We start from the raw sequence: 14274 nt of genomic DNA on the forward strand, positions 1-14274 counted from the left end.
TCAGCTCTCACCATTCAGTGCCAGAGATACCCCATTTCGCAAGGCTGCCTCCTGCCTGAAGGCACTCAGCCTGATTGGCCTTGCAGGCTGGGGGCTCTACCAATTTGTCTCCTGCTCTGGCTCTTGGTTCAGTTACTGCTCCCCTGTCCCTTCTCTGATGTCACAGCTGACTCCTTTATCAAGGAGGCCCAATGTGCAGGGGATTTGAGGCTCTAAAGGATTCTTGCTCTATAATGGGCATGTCTCTCTTGCTGGTAATAAGGTAACCTTATTGCTTCTGAGGTGGTTGATTTTATACTGAGCTGAATGGTACTTGCAATCAACCCTGTTAACCATCACTCAGAGCTGAATCATATAATCCTATATATCAGTAATCTCTTTCCCCCACTTCTCAACCAGAGCCATCAGGAAAATGAAGATCATGTGGCAGGAATAACAAAGACCATGGCTAGAAAAGATATACTAAATAATGCTCTGGATTGCAAGAAGTCAAATATAATTCTAAGAATGATCAATCAGAACGGTTTACTTTATTCACACATTTAATTTTGACTTGTGTGTACTTTCTGTCCATAAACATGGTATAATATATTTTCAATTTGTATGGATTTCTAGTTCTGTTTTGAAAAACATTCAGTTAAAATTAGTGAAAGGAAAAAGTGAATTTGGCGGAGTGGTCATTTGGCAGATTGCCAGGTTGGTGAATTGGCTTTTGAAGTGCTGACTTTCAGCGCAATGACCCAGACCTATTCCTGACTAAGTCAACTTCACAGTCTTCAAGTACGTGGTCTTTGAGAGACCTGCTAGGGAGCTATTCTTTATGTTCCCCAAAGACCAGATGCAACAACAACAAATGAACTTGAAATAGGGAAAGACCAATTTCGATTGGATCTAAGGACAAATATGTTCATTTTAAGGATAACATCTTAAAGTAGGTTAATTTTCTATATTCTTGGACATTTGGCTCAGAGGTACTAGTGAAGTTCTTTTTTAGGCTCATGAGGTGATCGCCCATCCAATTTTACTCCCCAGAGAAGAAGAGATCTCGGTCAAAGAAAAGGTATTAAGAAATCATTTCGATGCTGGAGAAAGGCTTGGAGAGATACAGAAGTATCCGAGGGCCAGGCAAGAGCACAGAACTCACAGGCTGGGCATAGTAAAAGCAAACCCCTAAGGTGGAAACATTTCGCAGTGATATTGAGAGAAGTACAGAGATGGACATACAGACATAAGTATAATGCCTATGACTGGTTCCTGCCACCTATCTGTTAACTTACCAATGTGGTGCCTTGCCCATTCCCATGCTGCTGGAAGCGACTTCATCAGTTTCCAGTACCCGCAGAGTCACTCAGAGTGGACAGCTTTCATGGGGTCTTCCGGAATAAGTCAGACTAAGAAGAAAAACCTCAGGGTCTACCTACAAAAAGTAACCAATGAAAGCCCTTTGGTCTAAGGACAGACAGACCCAAGAGAAAAACAATGAACAAAGGGATTGCCATCCAGTAGAATCTAACTCCTGGAGACCCTGTCGCGCAGGGTCCGACTGCCTCTTTGGGGCTTCCCAGACTGCCACTTTAAAAAAATCATTTTATTGGGGGCTCGTACAATTCTTATCACAATCCATACATCCATCCATTGTGTCAAGAATATATGTATATTTGTTGCCATCATCATTCTCAAAACATTTGCCTTCTGCTTAATATCTGCTGCTCATTTTCCCCCTCCCTCCCCACTGCCTCCTATCTCATGAACCCTTCATCCTTCATATATTATTATTATTTTGTCATATGTTACACTGTCTGACGCCCCCCCCTCGCCTTCTTCTCTGCTGTCCATCCCCCAGGGAGGAGGCTATACGTAGATGCTTGTAATCAGTTCCCCCTTTCCACCCCACATTCCCTCCACCCTCCAGGTATTGCCACTCTCACCACTGGCCCTGAAGAAATCATCTGTCCTGGATTCCCTGTGTTTCCAGTTGCTATCTGTACCTATGTACATCCTCTGGTCTAGCCAGATTTGTAAGGTAGAATTGGGATTATGATAGTGGGGTGGAGGAAGCATTCAAGAACTAGAGAAAAGTTATATGTTTCATTGTTGCTACCCTGCACCCTGACTGGCTCATCTCCTCCCCACGACCCTTCAGGAAGGGGGTGTCTGGTTGGCTACCAATGGGAGTAGAGACTGCCTCTCTTTACAGACATAGAAAGCCGCATCTGTCTCCTGCAGAGAGTCTAGTTGTTTTGAACCACAGACCTTCCCGTTAGCAGCGCTGTGAATAACCACTGCACCAGGCATTCCTGGGGACAGAATATTCTCCAATATAGTTCTGGATGAAGAACCCTTCAGACTGGAAAGCATCCAAAGTATACAGTGGCCTCAAGCACACCAACTACTGTGAAGGCGATGCCCAAGCAGACCGTGGTTTGCTTGCCGGACACGCATCAGCATGCGCTGTAGCCGAATAAAAGCCAATAACAACACGTCTTGTTTTCTAGAAGCCAGTCTTGAAGGTAGAGTCTTACACAAAGCATTAATTGAGGGAATTTGATAGGAAGAAAGGAAGGGAGGGCAGCAGGGAGAAAGTTAAATAAGGATTTGGTCTTAGCCAATAGTTTTGTTTTCCCCGTGGGAAAGGTTTGGAACATGGGCTGTGACACAGGCTCCCTATGGGCCTGAATTGACTTGATGGCAGCAGGGTTCCATGCAGCCCTCAGCCCCTTGCCTGAGACCTGCTGTCCCATTCCAGGTAAGACTGTGTCCTTGGATTGAGGGTGCTTCTCCTTTAGGGGGAAGCCGTGGGCGATTAGCAGCCCCACTTTCCAGAGGTGGGCAATAGGCACATTGACTAGGAGAAAGGTCTTCTGGATATAGTCATTAATAGCATCAATTAGAGTGCTTATTTCTCTAATTGCGTTGTATTTTATTTAGTTTCCCTAAGCAGTATTATAGTTCTTTACAAATTATTTTTTGCTCTTTGTGATTTTTGAAGATATGTATTTGTGCTTTGCAAACATGATCACGGGTGAATTTCTAATATCAAAATGGGCAGGGTGGATGCCGTGACACATAGGTCAACCACTCTCTAAAGTCTGGTATCTTCTTGGAATTATGCATTTCATTTAAAAAACTCAATTAATTCCATCTTTCACATTCATGCGAATTTTTATTAAGAACAAAACCAACAGCATATATTTAAATATATCTAACATTTTAGCAAATATGTGACTAAAATGATTACTTCTGGGTATACCTCAGATGTGACTCATAACTTCCTGTGTCATTTATGTCTATCTACGTTTGTGAAGCAACCTGGCTGGTACTACCTGTTATGCATTGTTGCCTCTGTTGCTAGTTGCCAGCTCTCACTCACAGTGTTCTGTATAACAGAACCACACGTCACCGAGTCTAGCACCATCCTCAAACTTTGGGTATGTCGGCGTCCATTGTTATGGCTTTTATGTCCATCCTTCTCATAAAGGATATCCTTGGTTTCCACCGACTCTCTTCCATACTAGATAACCTTACACAGCTAGATAGTTGGTGATTTCTGTGAGTTCAATTTTATCTGAATATGTTTAAACTCCCTAAAATATGGGGGAAGACTTTAGACAATCGGTAGAAAGCTTCTTAGATTCTTGTGGGGCTAGATCCTGTACCTGGCTTGTGGTTCCCTAGTTCCTTTGATTTGAGCGAATGGCCCAGGCATGTTGCTATATGACTCTGAGCGCCATCAGAGCCGCCATCTGACTAGTCATCTCAACCGCTGACCTCGGATTCATCGGCCTCTGTGACTACAGTCATAGTCTTCCAGCTTCATTGTCCTGCTTCCTGGTTCATCAGTCCATGCACTACCCGAGTCAGGAAAGACCTCAAACGTACTACCTGGCTCCCACATGGACTTGAATTAGATAGAACTTACCTACTTCTACAACTGTGTGATCCACATTCTTGTTAGGAATTTCCTTCATACACACATGCACCTACCATATTGATGAGACGGACTGACACAGCGACTGCACCAATGGTGGCAAACATAAAAACACCAATGGTGAGGATGGGGCAGCGCAGGCTGGTGTTACTTTCTGTTCTCTAAAAGGATGCTGTGTGTGTGTGTGTGTGTTGCTGAATTTGCTTCTTCGAGAACCCAGGCCCATATTTCTGTCATATTGCCTTGCTGTTGTTCATGCAGTATGTTGTCAGAAAGTTCAGAGGGTTAAGAGAAAAGGAGTAATAGAAACAGGAAGCACAAGGATGAAAGGGGATATATATATTCTTAAGGGTATTGTAATGGATAAGTTGAATCATAATGTATATGTATTTTTAAATGTAACCTATAATTTTCTCTGTACATTATTACCTAATTAATAATGAAAAGTTTTAAAATATCAGACTGTTGATGTTAGGACTGAGATTATTAGTGAGTATGTGGTCAAAATGATGTACCCCAAACTTCTTATATAGACTTCTTTCTCGCTTTTATAGTTTCATCATTTGTTCCATCAAAATCTATTTATTTGAATATTATCTTTAATATAGTTTATGATATTCTATCTAAACTTCAATTTGATAAATGTAATGAGAAGTACAAAAATTAAAAATAAATTTAACCAGTCCTCCTATTTATTTGGTTAAATGGCAAATAAGTTTAGTCAGACAACAGAGTGTTGGACTAGATTCTGGATTTGAAGGCTGATTGGTGTCAATTTCAGCTGGCTTCAGTAGCTTTCCATTTCAGTTTACCAACAGCACAACAAACAAATTGTGCAGAGGTTGCATGAAATGAGGATACAAATAATTGACTAGAACCGGCTTGCAAAACCACCTTATAGTTCTTAAAGGAAAAATAAAACAAAAAACAACAAGCCAAACACACCGTCTTTGAGAGGATTTGGACTCCAGTGACCTTACAGGACAGAATTATGAGGCATATCTAGATCTCCAGGGTAACCTGTAGGTACTGAGATTCCCACCACATAATAGGATCTCCAAATAGAGATGTTGTATTTATTAGGGCAAAGATCACCTCAGCTCTCAGTTCTGTTCTTTCCACTGTGCAAGGCCATCCTTTTGACCCCACAAGGATGTATTGTCCTATTTATGACTGCTACGTGGTCATTACGTGCTGTCAAGTCCGTCCCTACTCTGTTGAGCTCATGAACAGCAGAAGACGTCAATGCCACAGTCAGGCGAGAAAGAAGGCTCATTGAGATATACAAAATATACAGACTATATAAATGAAATCTTTTTGGACAAAGCAAAACCCAATTATATACAAAACCTTTAAACCAGGGTTTCCAAAGTCAATATGTCCATATTGATCTATTACTATGTCTACAAATATGGTCAGGGTGGTCCATTAATTTCTCCAAAAAATATACCTAATGATTAAGTAATCAGGATTGATCAATCTGTGACCTATATCTGTCTCTTAAATAAGAACAGAATGTTCAAAGTATCATTAAATTATCACATGTGAAACTTAATGAGCAATTTCTGCATATATGTTAAAGGAATCAATCTATTTTATGGGTAACTTTATTTCAGTAAGTTTTTATTTTAATTATAAAATAAATTATAATGATCTGGCTACCCCTAGATTATATTATATTCCAGTTCCCAGAAAAAAATCCAAATTCACTGCCATCAAGTCCACTCTGACTCATATCAACTCTGTAAGACAGCACAGAACTGCTCCTGTGGGGTTCTGAAATTGTAACTCTTTATGGGAGTAGAAAGCGTCTTTCTCCCAGAGTCATGGTTGGTTCCCAATAGGTGACCTGGCGGTAAGCAAAGAAACATGTAACCATGACACCAGCAGGGCTTTTATTCTTTCTACACATTATTTTTAAAGCATTGTTTTGTATTTTTAGGTCCATCTGCCTTACCAATGACCTTCCAGCTGCCAATCAACAGTTCTGTTCATCCTATTTCATCAAGCCCAAGACGAAACTTTAGCAAAGTTTATCTACCTTCTTGTGCCTTTCATCTGTAGCTCTGTCTTACACACACACACACACACACACACACACACACACATTCCTGGGAGATCAGATTTAAATTTCCAACAAATCTATAACTTTTAGTACTTAGTTGCTGTCTTACAAAATTTCTATAATTCATCACAATTTTTATCAACTATATATCTGCCTTTGCTGGCCATTGTATGTGTGTGCGTGAAAAAAAAATATGTATATATCGTATATTTATATATTTATCATTGGCTGCTTATTTTAGGAAATTTAACATCAATAGTTATATATCATTGTGGTAGTTACATGATCTGTTGTCAATTTGAGACTTAAGAGTGAAAGGGTGAAGTTTAGTCTGTCAATCAGATTGCAGCTTAATGACCTCAATTGGAGGCACTAAGGAGATAAATAGCTTGCTGGGGGCAGGAGACAAACGCTCACTCCCTGTGAGACATTCCTGTTGAGAAGAAACATGGAGCCACACTAGAGCCCTGGAGTTGTAGACCCCTGACAGTGCTGAAATACTTCCACTTCCACCAGATCCACAAGACTTGTTACCCACTAGCCTGTGATCTTCCTGCATTTGGCATCATTGCATGTGTTGCATGAGTCTAAAGAGGAATTTATACATTGGTATTGGACCTTTGGGTTATATTGGACTTATGGACTTGATCTGAACTGGACTGGGAAGTTTCCTTAATATACAATTACTCTTTATATAAGTTCTTTCTTATACACACATGCGTGTTTATGAATTTGTCCTTCTAGTCCACCTTGATTAACACAATCATGCTCATTGTCTTTCATCAACTAAGATAATCCACTCATTTCTTGAATTTTGTTGATTATTTAGGGGGGGGGGGGCTAGGAAGTTGTTGGGTGGTACAAAAAGTTAAGTACCCTACCGAGAGCTGAAAAGTTGCCAGTCTAGACCCACATAGAGCACATGGAAGAAATGGTGATCTGCTTCAGAAAGGCCAAAGCCTTGCAAACGCTATGGAGCTATGAGTTGGCATCAAAATAAAATTATTAGGGGAAAAAATCTGTGAAAATCAGTTTGTGTGAGGTGGAAAACTGAAAGAAAAAAAAAAGCCTAAATGAAAACAAAAGCAACTGTTTTTCACTGAAAGGAGCTATACAAAGTGGAAAGTCTGCACCCTGACAAAGAAAGAAAACTTACAGACCATCAGGATAAGTGGGGAGCGATTGGAGTCAAGGGTTTCATTTTGCTATGTTCCATGATCACAGAAGCAGCAGTTAAGAGATCAAAGGGCACATTGCATTGCGGAGCTGTGCTTCACAGGACCTCTCTAAAGTGTTGAAAGCAAGGACATTACTTTGAAGACTAGGGTACACTTCCCCCAACCATGGTATTTTCGGTTGCCTCAAATGCACGTGAGAGTTGCGCCTTGAATGCGGAAGACAGCCCAAGAATCAAGGCATTTGATGATGGTGCTGGTGATGAATACCATGGGCTGCCAAAGAACCAGCAAATCTGACTTGGAAGAAGTTTCACCAGCAGGCTCTTAGAAAGGAGGCTGGCGAGACGTTGCATCGGGCACTTTGGATGTCTCATCAGGAGTGCCAGTGCTTGGAGTCCGTCGTGTGGATAAAGTAGAGAGGAAGGCGCTCGACAAGATGGCTTGGCAGTGACTGCAACAATGGGCGCAAATACAGGAACAGCCGTGGGAACGAGGCAGGGCCAGGCGGCGTTTCCTTCAGTTGTAGATGGTTGCTGTGCATTGGAACCAGTTCTATTGCACCTGAAAACTGCAACCACACTGTGCTCTGGCTCGCACTGCTTTAATCTTTGTTGCCTATATGCTGCTAAACTGTTCATTTGGCTATTTTAAAACATGGATTCCTCTTGAACGTTTAACTCACTCATTGGCCTTAAGTTAATTTTGACTCGAGGGACAGGATTGAAATCTTGGGGCTTCTGGGACTTTGAAAGTTTACCAGAGTAGACAGCCTCATTTTTCTCCGCAGAAGTTTAAGGGGCTACACGGTAATTTAATTTTAAAATAAATTGTACCTATGCATAAGAAAGTAATGAATCATTCTTTAAATAGATAGCATAAGTATATTTAAATGCAGTACAACAAATAGTTAAGTATCGCTTCTAAAAATAACAATTTGATAATCATAACCCCAGAAACATATTTTTGGAGGAAATATAATGAAAAGTCATAGTACTTTTTGTTTAAGTACCAGTTTAACTCTATTTTATTAACAAAATTATCTGGTTTAAAAATATATATGTATACCAAATAATTTCATTTAGTTAAAGAAAAGTAGTGAAAAACATTTTCATTTCTCAAAACCATTAAGATAATCAGCCAGGCTGATGTAATGAAATAGTTGAGGTTATTCTACAGCCTGGAAAATGCAGGAGCGCGTATGAGCACTCTCTGCTCCGAAGGATCAAGCTTTACAAATCACCATCATGTCCTTCCTGAACATTTCCAGCTTTGATCCTATCCATATACTCTTCCTCAAGTTTCAAAATCACTGTATTAAGAATGTGGGGTCAAATTATACATGAACAAGTGGTTGGCCAGTACGATTGAAATACAAAACTCTTGTATCTTCACTTTCTTTCATCACCAAGCAATATGCCCCCCATCTTTAGTTGTAAAATAATTTAAGCCACTTTTAGCACCATCTTTCTTTAAATGCAGGTGTTCTTTCAGCGTTTTGCTATCCAATGGCAGAAAATCAAGCTAATGGGTTGAGTGGGCAAAAACATCACTCTCGGCTCTGATAACTAAGCCCTGAGAAGAAAGCAATAGCTGTCACAGCCTTCGTCTCAGCCTCTTTCCCTGCTTCTAACGCCATGTCCTCTCACAGTGACGGACTCTACTGTGGGCCTTTGTCTGTGTTGCGTTCTTTCCCACAACGTTTCCTGGTTTGCTTGAGTGGCCGGGGATGCTGCAATACTGACGTTCTCCCAGATACCATGTGCCGACACCATCATGTTCGCACGAGTGTACCTTCAGCCGAATGTACCAATGACCTTGCGTACATAACAATGTAGTTCCTTCCTTTCCAGCGATAATTCTCACGCTATGAAAGCGGCCTGCTATTGTGCATATGTTGCTCTCATTTGTTGTTTTGTTTTCGACTGCAGTCACAAAGTTGTGCAGCCATCTCCACTATTTCATTCTAGAATAATTTGTCACCCACAAAAGGAACGCTGTACAAATTAGCAGTCACTTTACATTTGTTCTTTCTCCTTAACCCCAGGGAAACTGCTTGCCTTTTTTCCTCTCTGGATTTTCTTATGCTGAATCTTTCCTATAAACCGAGTCATACAATATGTGACCTTTTGTGTCTGATCTTCTTAGTGCGGCATGTCTTCAAGGAGGAGCTGAAGTTCCGCGGTGGATTAAGATTAGGATGCTAACCACACCGAGGTTGGTGGTTTATTCCCAGCAGCCACCGTGAAGGAGAAAGATGAGGCTCTTTGCTCTGTTGTATGTTTGCTCCTTATTTGGGGTATTTAAAATCTGCCATTTATTATTTTATTTGCTCATTTATTTTCAGACGCTCTGAAGACACAGTACTTCCCCAAAAGTTACCCCAAAAGTCAGTGGTTTCCATTCACCACCGGCTTTGTAAGTAAAAGAAATGGGAGTCAGCTTCTACAAATATTACAGACTTGGAAACTCTCTGGGTAGCGCTGATCGGTCCTTTAAGGTTTCTATGAATAGGTATTGACTGATGGACATGGATTTGAATGTAGTTTGTATGCTTTAGGTTTATGGTTTTCTCCAAGGGCTTTACAGGAGAAGTGTAGGTTACTGATTTGAGATGTTCCTTATTTTCCTGTAAACCCTTCTGTCTTGCATCTCATAAATTTTGGTATATTGTGGTTTTGTTTTATTTATCTCAAAACATTTTATAACATCATTTGTGATTTCTTCCTGTATCCATTTGTTATTTAGGAGGATGTTGCTCAATTGTCACATATTTGTTAAACTTCCAGATTTATTTCTGCTATTGATATCTAATTCCATTCCAATATTTTCAGAGAACATACTTTGTATGTTTTCAATTCTTTTTAATTTATTGATATTGGCTTTATAGCCTAACATATGGTTTATTCTGGAGAATGTCCCAGGTATTTTTGAGAGAATTCTTTATTCTGTTTTTTGTTAGATGGTATGGTTTAATGATGACTGTAGACCTCGTGTGAATCTTGTTAAAGTCACCTATTTCCTTGCTATCTCCTTCTCTCCCTGAAACATTGGGAAAAGGCTGTTTTCCTTGTGTGAACTTTGACTCAGGTCAAATAAAGAAAAGCCTTGCAAGTGAGATTTTTCAGGAAATCTCGGTTGTTGCTGGGTCCGTTCCCATGCAGGGGGACCCTGGTTGCAGCAGAACCCAACACGGGGCAGGCCGCACAGCTGTTCTTGTGTTTGAACCGCTGTGTCAATCCATCTTGCCAAGTGCCTTCCTTTTTATGCTGTCCCTCTACTTTACCAAGCATAATGTCCTTCTCCAGGGACTGGTCTGTTCTAAGAACATGTTCTAAGTATTTGAGACAAAGTTTGTTCTTTTGGCAGCCCATGGTACTTTCAATATTTTTCACGGACATAGTACTTCAAGCGCATTGATTTTTCTTTAGTGTTTGTGGTACTTATATAATTGTGAATTTGAGAGGATCAGAGTGAGGGAGTGGAGTCTAGTCTGTCAATCGGGTCATAACCAATGAGGCTTCTGTGTAGGGATGGCCTTCTCCTGAGAATCTGGGAAATCAGGTATTTCCTCCTTAGAGGTGGGAGACTCCTCATACCCTGGGAGACATAGCAGCTGATAAGACACATGGACCCACCCTGATGCAGGGACCCCTGCCAGCACTGAGATGTTTCCAATGACACTGGATCCAGACTTTCTACCCACTGGCCTGTGATCTTCTACATTTGGCATCACTGCATGTGTTTCGTGAGTCTGAAGAAGATTGGTATCAGACATACAGGCTAATATCAGATTTATGGACTTGATCTGGACTGGGCTGGGATGTTTTCTCAATGTTCAATTACTTTTGTATATAAATCTCTCTCTTATACACATATGTGTGTCCATGGATTTGTTTCTCTAGTCTGCCCAGACTAACACAGTGTTCCTAATTCAATGTCCAACTTTCACATGCACATGAAGTGATCAAAAATACCATGACTTGGGTCAGGTGCACCTTAGTTCTTGAAGGAGCATCTTTGCTTTTAATTATTTTAACGAAGTCATGTGCAGAAGTTTTAACCTGTGGATATGTCCTTGGATGGCTTGACTGCTGCTTCAAGGCTGATTGATTATGGATCCAATCAAGATGAATTCACGACAACTTTCATCTTTCCCCCATAGATCATGAGCTTATCGATTGGTCCGGTTGTCAGGATTTTGGTTTTCTTTACATTGAATTGTAATCCGTACTATGAACTAACTGCCTTCCTTGATCTTCATCAGCAAGTGCTTCAAGTCCTCCTCATTTTCAGCAAGAGAGGTTGTGTCATTTGCAGATCACAGATATTTAATAACCATTCCTAATCCAACACCAAATTCTTCTTTATATAATCCAGCATCTCTTATTATTTGCTCAGGACACAGATTGAGTAAGGATGGTGAGAGGCTACAACCCGGACTCACAATATGCTGTGGTCTGTTCCCTTGTTCTGGTCCCCAAACAGCCTCTTGATCCATGCACAGTTCTGCGTGAACACCAAGAAGTGTTCTGGAATTTCCATTCTGCTCAAGCTATCTCCACAGCTTGTTAAGGTCCACACAATTGAATGCTTTGGTATTGTCATGAAAACACAAGTAAACCTATCCAGACTGGTAAAATGATATTGTTTTATGGGAAGACATTTGAAGGGGGCTCCATTCCCATTCTGCTTCCACAAATAGCTGCAAGGCGACAGGTTTGCCCCATGATTTGGGGTTTTGGACACCATCGTTGAGTTTGGGAAGGAGCTCACGCAGCACTGTTGAGGAAAGCAGTTGACTGTTAAGTGGTAGGTTACTGGTTCAAGCCCAACAGCTGGTGCCGGAGAGAAGATAAGGCCAGCGAGTGTTGGAAATATTTGTACAATGTTACATAGGGTGTCTGTGAGTCAGTTGACACTGTGGGACTGCATCGGTGGGATGGCGTTTGGAAGAGGAGGTGGGTAGAAGCAAGTTAAAACACAAGAGCCGTTATTCGTCTCCAGCTTCAGGCACTGTCCTTCGCTAGTTGCATCCTCTCGCTAAATTCCAGAGTTCTTGAAAAGCTGAATTGGGAATGTTTGCTTACTGTTCTCATTCCTTTTCTGGAACAGATACTCCTCAGAAGTTCTAAGTCTACCATTCCCATAGATGCCGCCTCCCTCTGCTGTCTTCTGAATAGGCAGTCCTTGGGTTATGAAAATGAATCTACATATAACCTGCAGGAACAAACCAAACCAGATAAAGGCTATTGCATTAAAAACTGGAGGTATATACAATGGTTTTCAATAACAAATGGGTGCACATAAATCATTATTCTTTCTATTTTGGTAAGCTAATGCTGTTTCTAAGTGGGTCTTGAAGTTTTTAAAATGTGTTTTATGCATAGAAAATTATACTATATACTAATACAAATATTTGATTAACTAGCATTATATAGGAACTGTGCTTAATTGTTCTGACTTAAATATAAATTAGACTTAAAAGCAGACTTCAAAGAAAATCATGAGCAATCCAGAGACCCTCATCGAAATTGTGTGTGTGCAGTGTGTTCCCCTGTCACTTGCAGCCAGCAAACATTTTGGTGCCTCAAATATTAGACTTGCTTCTCACTATATCTGACCAACTAATGTCAAAATTTTCCACCTGTCAGCTCTAGTTTTTGAGATGCAGAAGATATGCTACATACACTTCACTATCCTGCTTGCCCATAGACATGAGGATACTAATTCTGGTTTTATTTAAAGTATTTAGTATTGCACAAAAAGTATGAATATCACCCATGTCTGTCAGTTTGTCCTGCTATCATGGCTTGTGTGTGGCTGGGAATGATATTATTAGTATTTCAAACATCAACAATATTACCCAAGTGGAACATTTTTCAGCAGAGCTTCCAAACTAAAAACAGATCATGAAGAAGGGATCAGCTGTAGACTGGAGGATGTTGCCTCTGAAAATGTTACTGAAGAGCTGAAGTGGAGCATGCATTGTTGGAGAGACTGAGGGGAGAGACGGGCCCCTTGAGTTGGAAGCAGCGGTGGAATTCAAATAGTTTAATAACTGGTTTGCTGCCTTAATGACCCTTTAAAGTATAAAAATTATATACTGAAAGGTAGTTTATTATTTTATGCAGTTAATACTTAAATAAGAACAATAAAGAAAGTACACAAACAGCATTATAAGAACATTAAAATATTAATTAAAATATAATAAATTATACCTAAAAAGCAATAAAACTGTTATATAAGGTATTTTTATATTGCTTCTTGACTGGCATCCTTTCTTGCAATATTCTTCATTCCTACCCAAGCATCATTGGATGTGTAATTTATCCTTCACCATCTTTTCATTGTAGGATTAATATCCCATTCCTGTAGAGATAGGTCAATTAGACAATAGTCATTATGTTTGATAGATTGGAAACAGTCTCTTCTCTGAACATATTATGTTCATCTTTGAAGAATCCCTTTCTGCTTCTGCTGACCTTACAGTAAATGTTCTGGTACTATTTTTAGCTCTTGGAACACTTTCAGGAATCAAACAATTCACTCATAATATCTCATGGGAATTGGGGACGGAACAACAAAGCTGAAAAGAATGACTGTGTGTCACCCTCTGGTTGTTTGGCATGGCACTTTTCCTCTTTATGTTATGTCTTTGTTTACTTACACACACATGGGAATAAAAATATAGTATTTCATCTAAGGCATAACAAGTTGTGTGAAATGAATAAATAAATATTAATTAGTTCCATCTAATTTTTATACCTATGGATGGAATGAATATCATTCAGGGTATGTAGACCATGCTGCTGTGCAGATGAAAGTTTAAAAAGAGTCAGGAATGTAAATTTGTGATTTCCACATTGGGGGGTACGCAGCTACCCACCTTAGAGGGAACCCTGATTACAAGTGCCATTTTAACAGCTGGTTCACCAAATTCACAAAAATTAGGCATCAGAATGGCAGAACTGGTGTAAAGTACCCCTGGTTTGAAGGCATTCTAAATGTGACTGAAGAGGAGCTGGTTTGTCAGTCGATTCACCATGGTGACATGGATGGAGTGAATCCTGCGAGAGTGGAGACTGTGGAATCTGCATTAGCTG

The sequence above is a fragment of the Tenrec ecaudatus genome, chromosome 3, assembly GCF_050624435.1.
Source record: "Tenrec ecaudatus isolate mTenEca1 chromosome 3, mTenEca1.hap1, whole genome shotgun sequence".
In the NCBI taxonomy this organism is placed as follows: Eukaryota; Metazoa; Chordata; class Mammalia; order Afrosoricida; family Tenrecidae; genus Tenrec; species Tenrec ecaudatus.